The following is a 17,309-nucleotide window of genomic DNA, read 5'->3' as shown; positions in this document are numbered from 1 at the left end:
GCCCTTATTAAGATACCTAGATACGTTACTTGCTTTACCACCCTAGGGTCCTGCCATACCATTGTCTCAGAGCAAAGAATTTGTGTTTTTGCCGCATTCAATTTATATCCGGCTATTGTTCCAAAAACTATCGCCAATCGCTCAATTTCATTTATTGCCGTTTCGGGGTTAGTAGTTGCCACGGCAATATCATCAGCATAGGCAAAAACCGAGAACTGATATTCATCAACTACATAGGGAGGGATCAAAAAATTCCGACTTAGTAATTCTATAAAAGGATTGACATAAAGGGCAAATAAAAGGGGGGAGCAGGGGCATCCTTGTCGTGTGCCACGAGTAATTCTAACGGTATCCGAGAGTAGCCCCATGACAGATATTTTTGCCATAGGGTGCAAGTATAAAGATTGAATTGCTTGGATGAATTTCTGGCCAATCCCCATTTTTCTCATTAATTGCCATAAATATCCCCACTGTACACGATCAAACGCTTTTTCAGCGTCAAGCAGAATCAACGCTAGATCATTCCTTTTTACTGCAGCTATATCAAATAAAGATATGGCTTTATTGACATGTTCTACCGTCCCTCTTTTAGGGATGAAGCCATGTTGGCTATATGAAACTAGGGAGGACATACAATGCGTTAAACGATTGGCTAATATTTTAGAATATATTTAATTGTCGACATTTAGCAGTGAAATCGGTCGATAGGAACCAACTAACTGATGATTTACCCTTTTTACAAAAAACTGCTATAGTCGCTTCGGACCATGATTTTGGTGGGAGCCCAAGCTGTGCGACTCGCATAACTTTTAATAGCTCCTCTTTAATATCTTGATAAAATCGTATAAAGACCTCGCTAGGTATCCTATCAGGACCTGCTGCTTTTCCCATTGCAAGGCTTTTGACAGCTGTTTCCAGCTCCTCCTCTGAAATTGTATCTTCTAACCGTTGTGCTACTGTTGGGTCTATCCTTTTTAAACCCTTTGCTAACATTTCTGACCAGTCTAATCTGTCACCATCAGCACCTTCTGATTGATCATATAACTCAGAATAAAAGTGATGGAAGATCTTAAGTATGTCTTGTGGATCCGAGTGAAGCACTCCATTGAAATCCATCATTTGAGGAATGTTTCTAATTGATTCCTTTATTCGTAATTGAGCCGCCAATTTTTTCCTAATTGCTTCACCATACTCATATTTTTCCATCTTAGATGTGAGAAATCTTCTCGCATTTTCTACAGACCAAAATCCTATCACTTTCGCTCTATCCTTTGCCACTATATCCTCTAATTTAGTTACCTCACTATCACCACAAGCTATCCCCTGCATCAGGAGTATTTCAGATTGCCTTAACTGCGAATATAATCTATCTCCTGTCTTGCCTTCCTTTGATTCTTACATGAGAAACTAATACATTCCCCCCGGAATTCAGCTTTAAAAGTGTCCCAGATAATGGCCTGCGTGGTGGATCCCTTATTTTCCTGAAAAAAATAGCTTCATCCAAGTCCTCATATGATCCCTAAAATCATTATTTAGCACCATCTTCCTATCAAATGAAAAACTGGGTTGTCTAATTTTAATTAACCCCGTACCTATCTCCAATACTATAGGGGAGTGATCCGATGAAATCCTAGGATAGGCAGTGATTATTGCTCCGTCTAGAAGCAAGGATTTCTAAACGATACTGAAACGAACAAATGAAAAGCAGTGGGCTGGCACTAATTCCACAGATTGAATACAGCATGGCGCAAAGGGACAGCACATTCGATACCTGGACTCGCTCTAAAAAAAATAAATTAAAAAGAGTTAGAGCCAATGCTGAAAAGCACGGGCATAAAAAATAAAAAAGAGAAAGGAAAATGCAATGATACATATGCCTGCAAGCATCATCACACAAATGAAAATAAATCAGGGTGTGGTAGCAATTAATTTTTTTTTTATTGTCCTAAGATATCACATGCCAGTGATATGTTAAAGAAAAAATAAAGGTGCACAAAACTGTGCTTTTAGAAAGGGGCTGCATGGCGGAGCGGTGCAACAATGCATATGGCAGCTAACAGAGGTGGGGCGTGGGAGAAACAAAAAGGAGGGAGGGGAAAAAAGAGCAGAGTGGAAGAAGGAGGAATGGGGTAGCAAGGGAAGCTCTGGTGGGAGAGCAACATGAAGACAGCAGAGGTGTGAAATGGCAAGCAACACAGGAGAGGGGGCGAGAGCAAGAATACACAGGCAATCCCAAGGAGCTAAAAGAACAAGCATTGGCATAGCCAATAGGTCTCCCCTTTGGGACCTTCTAAGTGTTTAGCCATGCAACACTTGATGTTGTTGCCCCAAGGATATTGTGAAAACCATAGAAAGTTGTTTGAGACCGCGACAAACTGATTGCAATTGTGCTAAGCAGAAGAAATATGCTTTGTCATTCAAGACACCTGTGCCTGGATGGATGAATGCTCATCATGAAAGATCTCTAGATTTTTTACTTTATCCCCCAGCAAACATCCCTCCTTTGCCCGAAGAAGGGAAGGGCAGAACCACGCCACTTAAGTTCTTTATTCGACCTTGCGTACTACACACAAACAATTGCATCGTAACTGATTACAAATGGATACTTAATTTGTTGTTCCACTGCTTTAACCTAGTAATATTACTTGATGCTGACTTCAAAGCTAAAAGTCAGAGGTTCCTAGCACCACAATAAGCCATAATCAGAATCATGTGGTATAAAATGTACATGTAAAAATGAGATGACTATTGATTGCTTCACATAAGTTTTAGAGTTGCTCAATTGATGTTAAGTAGTAATAGCTGATCATCGGGCATGAAGTCTCGATATCTTTAAGCGAGAATTCATATATGGAACCTTCTAGTTTGCTAACCAAAATTGTGCCTTGAAAGTAGGCAGACCGGGCAATCACCTAAACTGTCGTCTTCATGTCTGAATGTATTGCTTTATGCCAATCTACAAGGCATGAAGTTAATGTAATGCTAAAGCATAAATATGATACAAATGAGACGCAACCAGACACCAATATGGCTGAGGTACTCCGATTTGCCCAACATTGTGGGATTCTTCCAATGGGCGAGCAAAACGGTTTGGCAAAATTAACCTCCATCAATAACACATGAAAAGAAAACATTCTAGAATAGAAATATTAGCAGCTGGTGTATGGATGGATCACTTAGTCTGGGCTGAACAAATTTGACAACTAAATTGTTTTAAGTTTTATGATGATCAGGCATATGTATTATTTCAACTGGATTCATATATAATTTGGAGTTTTGTGTGGAATCAAAGTAACACAGTATAAGCACATCCACTCCTTGTCTTGTGCTTCGACTGCTTGCAGGTTCTCTCTTGCTAGCAGCTTTACTCCTGGCATGGGCACTGCCCAGATATATTATAAGGGGGACACATTTCAAACATTTAGTGATCAGGGATTCATGTGGTGCAACTAGATCAGGAGTACCGCTCCTTGAAAGACCTCTTTGAAAGGCTATACAAGATGAGTGGACATACCACTCGGAGGGGATAACTTACAAAATACAATGGCTAGCAAACCTGGAGAGGTGTGTCATGGATACCTTCACCCCGGCATAAGGGCCTCATAGAAAATAATCGATGCATGTTTATACGCAAACATGCTAGCTGCAACAGTAGTGATATTCCGTACCCTTTGACATCAGAGAGTGAAACCTAGGCCCACATGGTATCCCTTCTACGTCATCTTATTTGCTGCTGATCACAGATTTCAGTGCCCCGAAGACTGCAGGCAGCAAAAGCAGTTCTATTGGTACAAAGGGTAAGCCAGGTGTAGCACCTGGTATCCATTGCGATCCCTGATTTTCATAACCCTTTCATCCCAAAAATGCACGAGATGGCAGCGGTATTGCAGAGTGCCATTTAAGCATTTCCACCTGACAGACCATCCTTGACAGGAAGCAGGGTTTACTTATGACAATAATGATTGCTTCCTTTTCCTTTCTACGGACAAGGACGTAATCTACGAAATGGGTACTCACAACGGATCTTTGGGACATAGAAACAACACTCATAATAATCATTTTGTTAACCTCACATTTTTATTTTTCATAAATTCTGATTACCAGAAAAGGGAGTAAAACTCATGCATCCGTCCAAGGCTAGGTAGAAATGTAATAAACCTTGGCCGCAATCCGCACTTTGTACAATTTAAAACTGTCAAACAGAAGCTTCAACAGAGGCATCCAGAGGAGCATTCTTACCAGGGGTGCAGCGTCCTCCACTCAAGAGGTGCCATGGGTCACTGTCAGTGGCCACTAGCAGGCGGTTGGGGTCCCTTAGGTAGGTACAGGCGTGGCTCAGTTTGCAGAAAGTGAACTCTTCGTCGTAACTGTAGGAGGATGGATATCTGACTATGGTTACCCCCAACTTTTTGCCTAGAGTTTTGCTGGTTTTCGACTTAGTTGGCTTGGGATCCTGCTAATCAGGGCCCCAGGCTATCTGCTCTCACTGTAAAATGGACTCCATGTACTTTAGGTACATCTCTAATTGGATGTTGGGTCACCTTGTGAGCCCCTGTATAGTGTACCATAGGTACCCAGGGCATAGGTGCATCCAAGGCCTACCAGGGGCTGTAGCATGAATTATGCCACCCCTGGCTGGCCATCCAAATTGACACAACTGGCTGATCACTCAGCTGGGGCAAGGTTGTGTAATCACCCCTTGCTTAGATATAGTATTCCTATATTTACCCTTATATCTAGACACATATGCACCTATAAGTCACTCCTATGGCAGGCCTTAACAATCCTGGAGGTAGAGTGCTTGGTTTTATGTGAGATGGTGCTCTAGCATGAGCTGAGCCTATTTGCAGCTTTCTAAACCATGTCCTTATAGTTGTTCTAGGATATAGCCATACCATATACTCTTAAGTGCATTGTAATCTTTGCGGTTGAATGCTAACTTTGGTTTGGCTTTATCAAAACATGTTGTGTAAGGTGTCATACGCTTTGGAATACTACCCCCTCGCCAACTCTGGTGACGGGGGTAGCATTGCACCCTTCTAGAGGGAGAAGACATGTTGTTCCGGTTAATCCCAGTTAAAGTTAACCAGAGCCTCAGCATCACAAAATGGATGCTGCTGCCACCGACACCAGTCTGACCACCTGCTGCTGGGAGTCCTTCCAGCGGGGGAGGCTTGGACAATAGGTTTCCTGTCTAGCACCACCCCAGACAGGCAATAGTGTATTGGGGCAGGGAGGGCTGAATGAAATGAGACACTGCGTGGGGCACACAAGGTGCTCCATGCATAGTCCGGTTCAAACCAGTTGCTGGGGCACTCCAGCCCCAGCTCTGGCTCGAAACTGGACAAAGGGAAAGGGGTGTAACCACCCCCACCCATAGGAGGGACCTAGCAGGTAAACCAGCCCCTTTGATTGGTATAAAGGTAGGAGCTGAGTCAAGAGACTTTAGATTTATCCTGAACTGAAACTTGAAACGAAACTCTGGACTTTGACATTCTATTGCAACTAGAAGACTGAAAAATCTCCCTTGTGGTCAAGGAGTGACCACCCTGTGCTAACAGGCACCATCCAGCGATCAGCAGTTTGCTTTGCCGACGCTCCAGCCGGAGCTCAAGCACAGAGCCTGACAAGGACCAGACTTCCAGACTTCCTTGAGCCCGATCCACAGCCACAGCAAAGCGGAGACCCGTGGAAGCGACGAGAGACGTGGGACCGGACATCTTGAAAAACCTGCTACTTGTGCAGCTTCAGAGGCACCCTCGAAGTTGTGCATTGGGGATTGAGAAGCCCCAGCCCTGAGCACCTTTTGCACCGACGCACAGCCCCCCCACACTCGCCGAGTGCCGCGTGGGCCCTGCTAGTACTTTTGTGCTCGACGCGTCTGTCCGGTCACTTGCCCGTTGGCTTGTGGCCTCTGTGACGACGAACCTTTGAATTTGAACTGCCTGCCTGGTTGCTCCAGGTTGGCCCCTGCTTCCCTGAAAAGGAGAAGCCCCCTAGACCTTGCTGGTATAACTCTAAGCGAATATTAGATTCCTGCGTGGGTTGCGTTTGCCAAGGCCTATTGACTCCAATCCGGAAGCCGACGCCACCAACAGCGAGATCCTTCGTGGGACAGTCGGTATCCAGCTCCTGGTTGTCATCGACGCCTCCTGGTCCACGTGGCTGCAGAGTCAAGCTTCACGATCACCTGATTGCTTCGCGACATCGCCTGGTTCCTTCCTGGTCACTGGCTAGTGACCCAGACTCTGTCCCCTCTGCTTTCAGATACTTGGATCCAACCGGACACTTCGCTCCTGGTCGCCTGCAGCATCTTTTTACAGGTCTCCATAGGATTCAGCGACGAAACCCGACAACTTGACACCCATGCACCCGGCTCCTGTGGGTGAGGTAACGCGAGTACTCCGGTGCTCCTGTGGGTATTAACTATCCTAGTGTCCTAGTTTTCAATAGCTTTCCCCTAGTTCATCCGGCAGTGTCCTAAATCAACTAGTTTCTAACTCTTACGTTCCCCATTGTATCCCTATGGTAACTCGCGTGTGTGTTTAGACACTGCACACGCATCCCGTGGGCCTCCTGCTCCCTAACCTTTGGTAGTACAGCGTAGCCCCAGCGATTCCCTAGACCTACTCCCTGTTTGTGACGTGGTACTTCTACCACTATTTTAGTATATGGTTTGCAACGCCCCTAGGGCTCAACTGTATTTTGTGCAACTTATTGCATGATAATTGAGTAACTTGTTATGTGCTTAAGCCTCTGACCTCATAAAGAGTTCAAAGGGGTTGTGTTTGTAATAAATACATATATATTTTATATATAACCTGTGTGGTGTCCCTTCATTTGGTATTCAAGGGGTTACATATGGTAAAACAGCTTGCTTCACATGCTCTCTGAAGTTTTAGCCTAAGACTGCTTTGTCCATGCTACCACTAGGATAGCTGGTCTATAAGGTTGACTTTACAACCTTCACCATAAGGGTTGTTGGACTGGTGCAAGGTGCTCACTAGAATAGTGAACATCATATACCAGGCCAACTTCTCATAGTAACCCAACAGCACTGCACGTCGTAATCGCCCACCACGGTCAGGCCAGCATTCCGCAGCTCCCAGAGTAGCCCAGGACTCTCCAAAGAAAGAAGAGTCTATGGGCACTGCATTTGTTCCATCCCCTCCTTGCAAGTTCGATGGTCTTTGATGCGGTTGCAGAGTACTGTTCGTCTTTACTCGGCATCCTTTGCAGATCATAGGCCCCGTGGACCACCTTGCTGTCCAGCGCCCCCTCTTGCTGAGTCGGCTCTCCCTTGACTGTAAAGGAACTTTGGGCTTGTAGCACCTGATCAGTGTCCCTGGACCCCTGTCCATCCTCCTCTGGCTCCAAGGGAGTGTCCTTGGGTCTTTGGGAGTCTAGGGGACCCTGCTTGATCCCCTCAATGCCCTGACTGCCTCTCCTAAACCCCTCATCTGCGCTTACGCCGCCTCCGAGCAACCGAGCACGCAGGTAGCGGGCGACACAGTGGCCCGAGGTGTAGACCTCCGGCCCTCACACACCGGAGTAGCCCAGCTCATGAAAGTGCTGGTTTAGCTCAGCACGACTACGGCGGCTGTTTGACACGAAGATGGCAGCGCCGGGTCCGCCCAGCGCCTTCACCACCTCTCGCGCCCCCTGCAGCGCGTGCTGCCCTCCCATAGCACCCAGTCACAGTCGAAAAGCACAGTGCTCGTCCCACCCAGCACCTAACGGGGCTGCGCCGGTGAAAGGTGGGGTGGAAGAGGTAGCTGCGGCAGCCGCCATCATGAACACCGGTGGAGGAGGGAGGAGCCAATCACGAAGTACCGCATGCGGTCCGGGGAGCCGATTGCAGTGTCCATTTCCACGGCGACCTATGGAAGAACAGTAACGTTCACAGATATCCTATCACAATAGTACAAAGGTGACAGCTAGCCGCTTGTGGAATAGCCAAGATGACAGCTGGCCAATCGAACACAGCAGGGTTGCCAGCTGAGGAGCCTAAAATGGGAATAGTAACAGTAAATGTGCGCATGCGCAGCAGCGGAGGGGATAGAGGAGGGAGCCTGGGCCTGTTTCTCTTGCGCGAGCTAATTACAAACATGTGGTGTCAAGCTCGCTCCCGCAAGGGAATTGCCAGATGTGCACACATTGCCATTGGAAGCAATGCAACGCGTGCACGTTGTTGCCCGCAAAGCTGTGCTGATGGCTAATTTAGGTCTTTCTCCTACGCAGCGCATGCGAGACCTAAAATATTAGCTCCAACGTAAGTCAATCGAAACATGATCAAAAAGAAATGCTCCATGGGCATGACAAACAGAGAATAGTAGGGAAGAAAGCCACTAGAATAAGTAGCGGGGGAAATGAGAGGCAGGAAGGCGCGTCCAATCAACAGCAAGGGGCAGACCTGAACTCCAATATTTTTCTCTATTTTAAAATAAGTTTTCAACCCCAGATAGCTACTGCTGTCAGTAGGTGAGACCTAATGACCTGTGGCTCTGCAACTAAACCACAGGGTTGCTGACAGAAACATGGCCAATCTTCATAGAACAAGGCTCAGAGTATAAAACACAGCGCTGTTAATAGTATCAGAGACAGAGTCTGCTTATAAAAGACAGAGCTGTTGATAGTCAGAGGCAGGCTCTGCGTGTAAAACACTGCACTGTTGATAGTAACAGAGACAAGCTCTGCCTATAAATTACAGCACTGTTGATTGATACAGAGTCTGCTTATAAAAGACAGAGCTGTTGATAGTAACCGAGTTTGCTTATAAGTGACAGAGCTGTTGATAATAACAGAGTCTCTGGATGTACAAAACTGAGTTGCTGCTAATAAAAGGTCCAGGCTGTGTTCCTATCAACAGCGCTGTCTATTAGAAACAGAGTGAGGCTCTGTTTCTAGTAGACCGCGCTGTTGATAGGAACAGAGCATGTACTCCCGCCACTGAAGGACAGAAAAAAGGAACCAAGCCCTTCTCAAAACACGGCATTGCCCACTCCCTGTGTGCAATGCCCATATACACTGCATGACTTATATGCAAGTTACTCCTACAGCAGGCCTTGGAGCCCTAGGGCAGAGCGCATTATAAATCATGTGAGGGCATATATGCACATGCACATGTGTCCCTGTGATGCCTAGTTCCATTGGTAAGGCATTGCAAGTGATCAGGCAGCCAGTTAAATATATGTACTGGGCACTGGTCATTACGAGTTACCCAACTACATAACGGGTGCACTGAAAATTGTGGTGTTTGGTATCAAATACCTCATCTCAATAAATCTATACGGATACCATTATCAGATGTATTGGGACATGCATTCAGAGGGCACCTTAAAGGTGCCCCCTGAAAACCTACTAGTCCTCCAGTGTGCTGGCCGACTGGTATCGTCCAGCCTGCTACCACAGACAAGTTTCTGACCCCCTGTAGGTGAGAGCCCACATACTCAGAGGCCAGAAACAAGTCCTGCTCCGAAGGAAGGTGTCCCCAACTCTTTCCGCAGGATGGCGAGTGAAATCAGCACATCAAGGACAGATCCATCAAAGCCGCTGCTGCCTTGCATATGCGACCCTGGCTTCCCCCCCAGACCTAGGGAATGCTACCCCCAGCTCTGAGGCCCAACTGGCACCACAGCAGACATGAAATTAGTTAGTCAGAAGGCGTGTCACACTTTCAGGCTATCAATCAATCAAAGACATTTATAGAGCGCACTACTCACCCGGAGGGTCTCAAGGCGCTAGGGGGGGGGGGGGGGGTGCTGCTACTGCTCGAACAGCCAGGTCTTGAGCTTCTTCCTGAAGGAGAGGTGGTCCTGGGTCAGGCGGAGGTGGGTCGGAAGGGAGTTCCAGGTCTTGGCGGCCAGGTAGGAGAAGGACCTTCCTCCTGTTGTCGCTCTTCGGATGCGGGGGACGGCGGCGAGGGCGTGGTTGGTCGATCGGAGGTGGCGTTTGGGAACGTAGAAGTTGAGGCGGCTGTTGAGGTATCCTGGGCCTTGGTTGTGTAGGGCTTTGTATGCGTGGGTGAGGAGCCGGAAGGTGATTCTTTTGTTGATCGGAAGCCAGTGCAGGTCTCTCAGGTGTCTGGAGATGTGGCTTCGTCTGGGGACGTCGAGGATGAGTCTCGCCGAGGCGTTCTGGATACGCTGGAGTCTCTTCTGGAGCTTGGCGGTGGTTCCGGCGTAGAGGGCGTTGCCGTAGTCCAGACGGCTGGTGACGAGGGCCTGGGTGACCGTCTTCCTGGTCTCGGTGGGGATCCACCTGAAGATCTTACGTAGCATGCGCAGGATGTTGAAACAGGACGAGGAGACGGCGTTGACTTGTCTGGTCATGGAGAGGGAGGAGTCCAGGATGAAGCCCAGGTTGCGTGCGTGGTCTGTCGGTTTGGGTGCGGTGCCCAGGGCGGAGGGCCACCAGGAGTCATCCCAGGCGGAGGGCGAGGAGCCCAGGATGAGGACATCCGTCTTGTCTGAGTTCAGTTTCAGGCGGCTGGTTGTCATCCACTCAGCTACGTCTTTCATCCCTTCGTGAAGGTTGGCTCTGGCGGTGGCGGGGTCGTTGGTGAGGGAGAGAATCAGCTGGGTGTCGTCGGCGTAGGAGATGATGTTGAGGTTGTGTTGGCGTGCGATGGCCGCGAGGGGGCTCATGTAGACGTTGAAGAGGGAGGGGCTCAGCGAGGATCCTTGAGGGACGCCGCAGATGACTCCGGTGGCCTCTGACTTGTACAGTGGTAGCCGGACTCTCTGTGTTCTTCCGTCGAGGAAGGAGATGATCCATTCCAGTGCCTTCTCATGGATTCCGACGTTGCTGAGGCGCTGCACTAGGGTGCCGTGGCAGACAGTGTCGAAAGCCGCGGAGAGGTCTAGGAGGATGAGGGCCGCTGTTTCTCCGTTGTCCATCAGGGATCGGATGTCATCAGTGGCAGCGATGAGGGCGGTCTCGGTGCTGTGGTTGGCTCGGAAGCCAGACTGTGAGGGGTCGAGGGATCCATTAGTCTCGAGGAAGGTGGCCAGCTGTTTGTTGACGATCTTCTCGATGACTTTGGCTGGAAACGGGAGGAGCGAGATGGGGCGGTAATTCTTGAGTTCGGTGGGGTCCGCTCTAGGTTTCTTGAGTAGGGCGCTGAGTTCGGCGTGCTTCCAGGCTACATACTTTCAGGTTACGCACACCCCTAAGGTGGGTCACCTGAAGTGGACATTCGAAGAAGAATTTCACCATTTTGGATTTGGTGCAACTAGGAACTCTGGGTCAGGATTATGTCCACTCCACAGAAGTGGTCACACAGAGGGGATAGTCACCCCAGTGGTAAGTAGCCCATTGGCTACTACCCTCCAGTTCCTTAAAAGCACCTCAATTCTGGATTTAAAGGCCCCCCTGGCACTAGGAACGCGGATTTGTGAGGACAAAGAAGAGCCGAAGACTTAACAGACGTCCTGCACTGAGATTGGCTCCAAACCCTATCTGGCTGCTTGCACCATGACAATCACACAGAGACTCGACCAAAAGCTGAACAGCCTTTCCAAACCTTTAGAAGACTGTTCGCCCCATTCAACAACCAGGCAGCATCTCACTTGGGGTGGAGGAGCCCTACACCTGCAGGCACCGGACGCATATGCCCAGCTCACGGTGTTGCTGGCCATCAGGTCCACGGAGGGAGTAGTACTTCAGGAAGAGGCATTTGTGGCTCTAGGAAGTCAAATCCTTCTCCCTGCAGAGGGTGAGGACGCCAGGTCCTTCATGAGCCACCCTGCACCAATACCCTGGAATCCTGAGCAGTTGCCACAGCCAGGGCTTGTTGTGTGTCCAGTCCCTGCAACACCCACACTGGCCTGCTGTCGAGTGACTTCAGAATCCACAAAACCATTGTTGACAGTGATCCTGGTGCCCTGTTTTCTTTCCCTCTCCAGGTCACAAAAGCCAGCGGCAGCCTCGAACCAGCAACCCGTGGGACAAAACACCTCTGCACCGAGCCCCGGGCCAAGGTTCATGTAAAGCAGCTGTATCCCTGTACTCTAAAGACCCTCAAGAGCCCTCGTCTGGGGCCTGCTGAACTGGTCCCCAAATCCTCCATTGAAACCTTTCTTTTGCAGGTCCTTCTCCATAGACTTGAATGTGGAGCGCTCGAGGCTACCAACGCAACCAGCACCTCTGAACCCGGACTCACCAGGGCAGGCAAAACCGAACTGCTGGTGGTTTCTTGGAGCTCCTAAGGGCACCTTAAGTCCCAGAAGGCACCCTCCGAAAAAATCTGCAAGTCTATCTATGGAGTGTATGTTTCTCCCATAGGATAACATTATCACGTTAGAGGCTCATACCTCAAGTGTCACTCGACTGAATTTTATATTTCTTCAAAAAACAATAACTCCAAACGGACTTACCCGATTCCAGGGATCTTGAGCTCTAAAATGATATTAAAATCTGTGCTATTTTCTGATCTTGGTCTCGGATTTCCTTCTCGAGTGTGTGCCCCATTTGTTGGCTCTGAGTACAACAAACGCTTAGCAGTACCCTCTGATAAGCCAAAACTGCTTGCCCACACTCCCACAAATAGAGCCTTTAAGACTTTTAATTTAAGGCCAGTAAACCCATAGGGGCGTCTGTGCTTTTTGCATGGCGTGCCCTTATGTTGGCACTAACACATAAAAAGGTCATAAGGCTAGTGTTGTTAACAGGGACAAGTTTGGCTTCTAAAGGCTGATACCATTAGTAGTAATGGAGCAGGTTTGGCTTCTAAAGAGACTTCGGTTAACAGAAACCGGGCAGATCTTGGCTTTCAAAGGCCGGGGCTGTAAACTGTAATAGGGCCAAGTTTGGCTTTTAAAGGCCAGGGCTGACAGTAACAGGGCCAAGTTTGGCTCTTAAAAGCCGGGGCTGTCAACAGTACCCGGCAAAGCTCAGCCTCGAACCCAGCACGCCCAGAGAGCTCAGCCTTTTCTCATCACTCGCTTCCTGCTCCTGCAGAAACCGAAACTCCGAGCTCTTGGCTTGCATTTGTGCAAACACTCGGGCTGACAAGAAATCACGTGGATTCTGTACAGGCCTCGGGTTAGTCACAGAGCAAAGTACGGTGGGCAGACACGCCTTTCACCCCAGCACAACAGGACCCGCCTCTCCTCTGCTCCCAAAAGGGGTTCCTCTCCTCCAGGCCTCCCCTTTCCTCCACTCCCACCCCAGGGCCCAGCCTTCTCTCCACTCCTCGTGATGACGGCCAGCCCCCATTCCTAATCTCCCCGAACCACTTCCTCCCACAAAACCCCCTCCAAGTCCCAGTTCATTCCAAGGGTAGCACCCCCATCTCAGCCCGAGCCCACAGCTCCAGGTCCTACGGTCCAAAGACAGTACCATCGACAACATCCCCCCCCCCCCACATCACCATAGGGACTGCACCCCACATCACCATAGGGACTGCACCCCACATCACCATAGGGACTGCACCCCTGCCCTAAAAAAAAACTCAGTGACTGCATCACTTCACCAGAATACCTGCCACCCCCCCACCGCCTCACTGACTGCCTCCAGTCACTACATCCATGCTCACCATCGCCCCCTAGTGGCTGTATCCCTTTCACCCATCACCATAGTGACCACATCCCCGACCAGAGAGCACCGGACATTAATACTCGGATCAACCCCTAGCCTCCTCTAGTCAGAGAGCACCAGACATTAATACTCAGATCAACCCCTAGCCGGCTCTAGTCAGAGAAAGCACCAGACATTAATACTCAGATCAACCCCTAGCCAACTCTAGTCGGAGAGAGCACCGGGCATTAATACTCAGTTCAGCTCCTAGCTGGCTCTAGTCAGAGAGCGCACCGGGCATTAATACTCGGATCAACCCCTAGCCGGCTCTAGTCAGAGAGCACCGGGCATTAATACTCAGATCAAACCCTAGCCGGCTCTAGTCAGAGAGCACCGGGCATTAATACTCAGATCAAACCCCTAGCCGGCTCTAGTCAGAGAGGGCACCGGGCATGAAAACTCGGATCAACCCCTAGCTGACTAGTCAGAGAGGGCACCAGGCATTAATACTCAGATCACCCCTAGCTGGCTCTGGTCAGAGAGAGCACCAGGCATTATTACTCGGATCAACTCCTAGCTGGCTCTAGTCAGAGAGCACCGGGCATTAACACTCGGATCAACCCCTAGCTGGCTCTGGTCAGAGAGAGCACCAGGCATTAATACCCGGATCAATACTTAACCGGCTCTGGTCAGAGAGAGCACCAAACACTAATACTCGGAGCAACAACTAACTAGCTCTTGTCAGACGAGCACCGGGCATTAGTACTCGGATCAACCCCTAGCTGGCTCTGGTCAGAGAGAGCACCGGGCATTAATACTTGGATCAACCCCTAGCTGGCTCTGGTCAGAGAGAGCACCAGGCATTAATACTCGGATCAACCCCTAGCTGGCTCAGGTCAGAGAGAGCACCGGGCATTAATACTCGGATCAACCCCTAGCTGGCTCTAGTCAGAGAGCACCGGGCATTAATACTCGTATTAACCCCTAGCTGGCTCTAGTCAGAGAGCACCGGGCATTAATACTCGGATCAACACCTAGCTGGCTCAGGCCAGAGAGAGCACCAGGCATTAATACTCTTATCAACCCCTAGCTGGCTCTAGTCAGTCCTGAAACCCGAGCCATGTCTTGGGTCTAGAGATTTTGGGAACAACGAGTACCTACTCGCACCAACTTTGGTGAACCACTTATGAACTTGACTTCTATTCTTCGAACTACATGCACTTCAAATACCAGAGTGCTCAGGGGCGACCCGGAGGAGGGGGTAGCAGAGTGCGATCCATTGCAGAATTCTAGTCAGAGAGCACCAGGCATTAATACTCGGATCAACCCCTAGCTGGCTCTAGTCAGAGAGCACCGGGCATGAATACTCAGATCAACCCGGCTCTGGTCAGAGAGAGCACCGGGCATTAATACTCGTATCAACCCCTAGCTGGCTCTGGTCAGAGAGAGAACCACCGGGCATGAATACTCAGATCAACCGGCTCTGGTCAGAGAGCGCACCGGGCATTAATACTCAGATCAACCCGGCTCTGGTCAGAGAGAGCACCACCAGGCATTAATACTCGGATCAATACTTAGCCTGCTCTAGTCAGAGAGAGCACCTGGCACTAATACTCAGATCAAACCGTAGCTGGCTCTGGTCAGAGAGAGCATCAAACACTAATAGTCGGAGCAACAACTAGCTAGCTCTTGTCAGACGAGCACGGGCATTTAATACTCGGATCAACCCCTAGCTGGCTCTAGTCAGAGAGCACCGGGCATTAATACTCGGATCAAACCCCTAGCCGGCTCTAGTCAGAGAGGGCACCGGGCATGAATACTCGACTCAACCCCTAGCCAGCTCTTGTCAGACAAACATCAGATACTAATACACGGATTAACATCTAGTCAAAGAGAGCCCCGGACACCAATACTGGGATCAACTCTTAGTTGGCTGTAGTAAGAGCACAGGACACGAATACTTGGATTGCCCCTACGCTGGCTCTAATCAGAGAGAACTGGACAGTAATACTCGGATCAACACCTAGTTGGCTGTAGCAAGAGTACAGGAAGTTAATATTCTGATCAACTCCTAGCTGGCTCTAGTCAGAGAGCGCACTATGCATTAATACTCGGATCAACCCGGCTCTGGTCAGAGCACCGGACACGAATACTCGAATCAGCACCTAGTTGGCTGTAGTAAAAGTACAGGAAATTAATTTTCTGGTTAACCCCCGGCCGGCTCTAGTCAGAGAGTACAGAACACTAAGGCTCGTATCACCTACTAGCCCTCAGCAGAGAGATACCAAGCAAACTACAATAAAACTCCATCAGCCAAAAGACCATTCCATTGAGAGGCACTGCTGTGTTGAAGAGTGGGAGTTACTGCACCACCATGTAGGGGAGGTGCAGGCTCAAGCCACAGATACATCAGCTCCTAAGAGTCTACACCAGTTCTGGCGAACTCCACAGGATGGATTGAAGGATCCAAAGAGGATGAGTAGGGGAGGTCAGAGGGACCGAGCACTACTCTCCTACCTTGAGCTTAGTGTTAATCTGCCCCATCTATCCGAGGAGGGAAAGTGTCCAGGAGTTGGGCAAGATGCTGCCTTTCGATGGTCTTCAAAACAAACCACAATGAAGCCTTTAGCAACCGAAACGAAAGACCAAAGCTCGGATGCTTTAAGTTGTCCATCCAGAACAGCGTTACCAACTAATTTACACTAGTAATCAGGTTGAACTTCAGGCGTCCAGCGAGACAGCTGAATTTCATTCCCGGGCCAGGTCAGTAACAGTTACAAGTGACAAGGCCTGCCAATAACAGCGAAGACACTCACTTTGGTGCAAAACGCACACAGAATACATAAGTAATCAGGGACGCACAACACACCCCATCCCAAGAAGCACAGGCTTCCAATTCAGAAGAGATGTCAGTTCAAGATGCTGACCCATGCCTACAAGGCCCTGCACAAGGAAGGACCAGTATACATCAACAGGCACCTGACCTTCCACCAACCCACCAGACACCTGCGATCCTCCTCCCTCGCAGACACCCCACGGATCCACCGAACCCACAGCAGTGGATGCTCCCGCTCGTCCTTGGTGGTCAAGGCATAGAACAACCTTTCCCCTGCACCTAAGGACTGCACAGTCGCTTCAGGAAAGAACTCAAGACCTGGTTGTTTGAATGATCAAACCACCACGCAGCAGGCAACATCTTAAGCGCTTCAAGACCCTCAATGGTGGTTTGTCACACTCTTATAAATGAATGACTGATTAATTGATTTAGTTTAATGTGCTGGGCCAGCTTCAGTAGCATTATGACGTAGCCCATCACACCCCGCAGGTCAGAGCAGTCATTCCATACTAGGCTGCTGTTTATCCACAACAGATCACAGTGGGTGGTTTCCCAGCCCATGTAACTCTTGGTATAAGTGACATGGAAAGGAGTGATGCAATGAAGACTGTTCCCAGCCATCTTCATGAAAGCAATAGGTTAATCGCGGACCCTTTAGGAGATATGGCAGACTCCTGCATAATGGCTTGTCCCACCATAGAAGCACGTTCATGGTCTATTAACTTTATGCACGTTTCTGTCCAAGCAATTGGAGGGGACGTCTTGAAATTATTACATCCTTATGAGTTTGTGTGGAGGACAGCACCGAGAGCGAACCAGAGACCACCTGGGTTTAGAAGGACCTTCCACTGGGTGAGGCTCATTATTTGAGGGAGGCGGAAGCTTGCGCCCAAATGGGCGAGCTCTTGACTTCTCTGGCAAGTTCAGGGCACATTATGCAGTCAATCAATCACTA

General features: G+C 49.2%; 1 protein-coding gene and 1 pseudogene across 1 annotated transcript in view; both read right to left on the bottom strand.

Moving 5' to 3' along the window:
• UBE2L6 (ubiquitin conjugating enzyme E2 L6) overlaps positions 1-17,309 on the bottom strand; it is an 82,087-nt gene that overhangs the window by 52,752 nt on the left and 12,026 nt on the right. The window lies entirely within an intron of this gene.
• Positions 4,196-16,062, bottom strand: LOC144814997 (chronophin pseudogene; annotated as a pseudogene).

This window comes from Lissotriton helveticus, chromosome 1_1, assembly GCF_964261635.1.
Source record: "Lissotriton helveticus chromosome 1_1, aLisHel1.1, whole genome shotgun sequence".
Taxonomy (NCBI): domain Eukaryota; kingdom Metazoa; phylum Chordata; class Amphibia; order Caudata; family Salamandridae; genus Lissotriton; species Lissotriton helveticus.
Note: the sequence above shows the minus strand (reverse complement) of the source record. Positions and strands in the feature narration are given on the sequence as shown.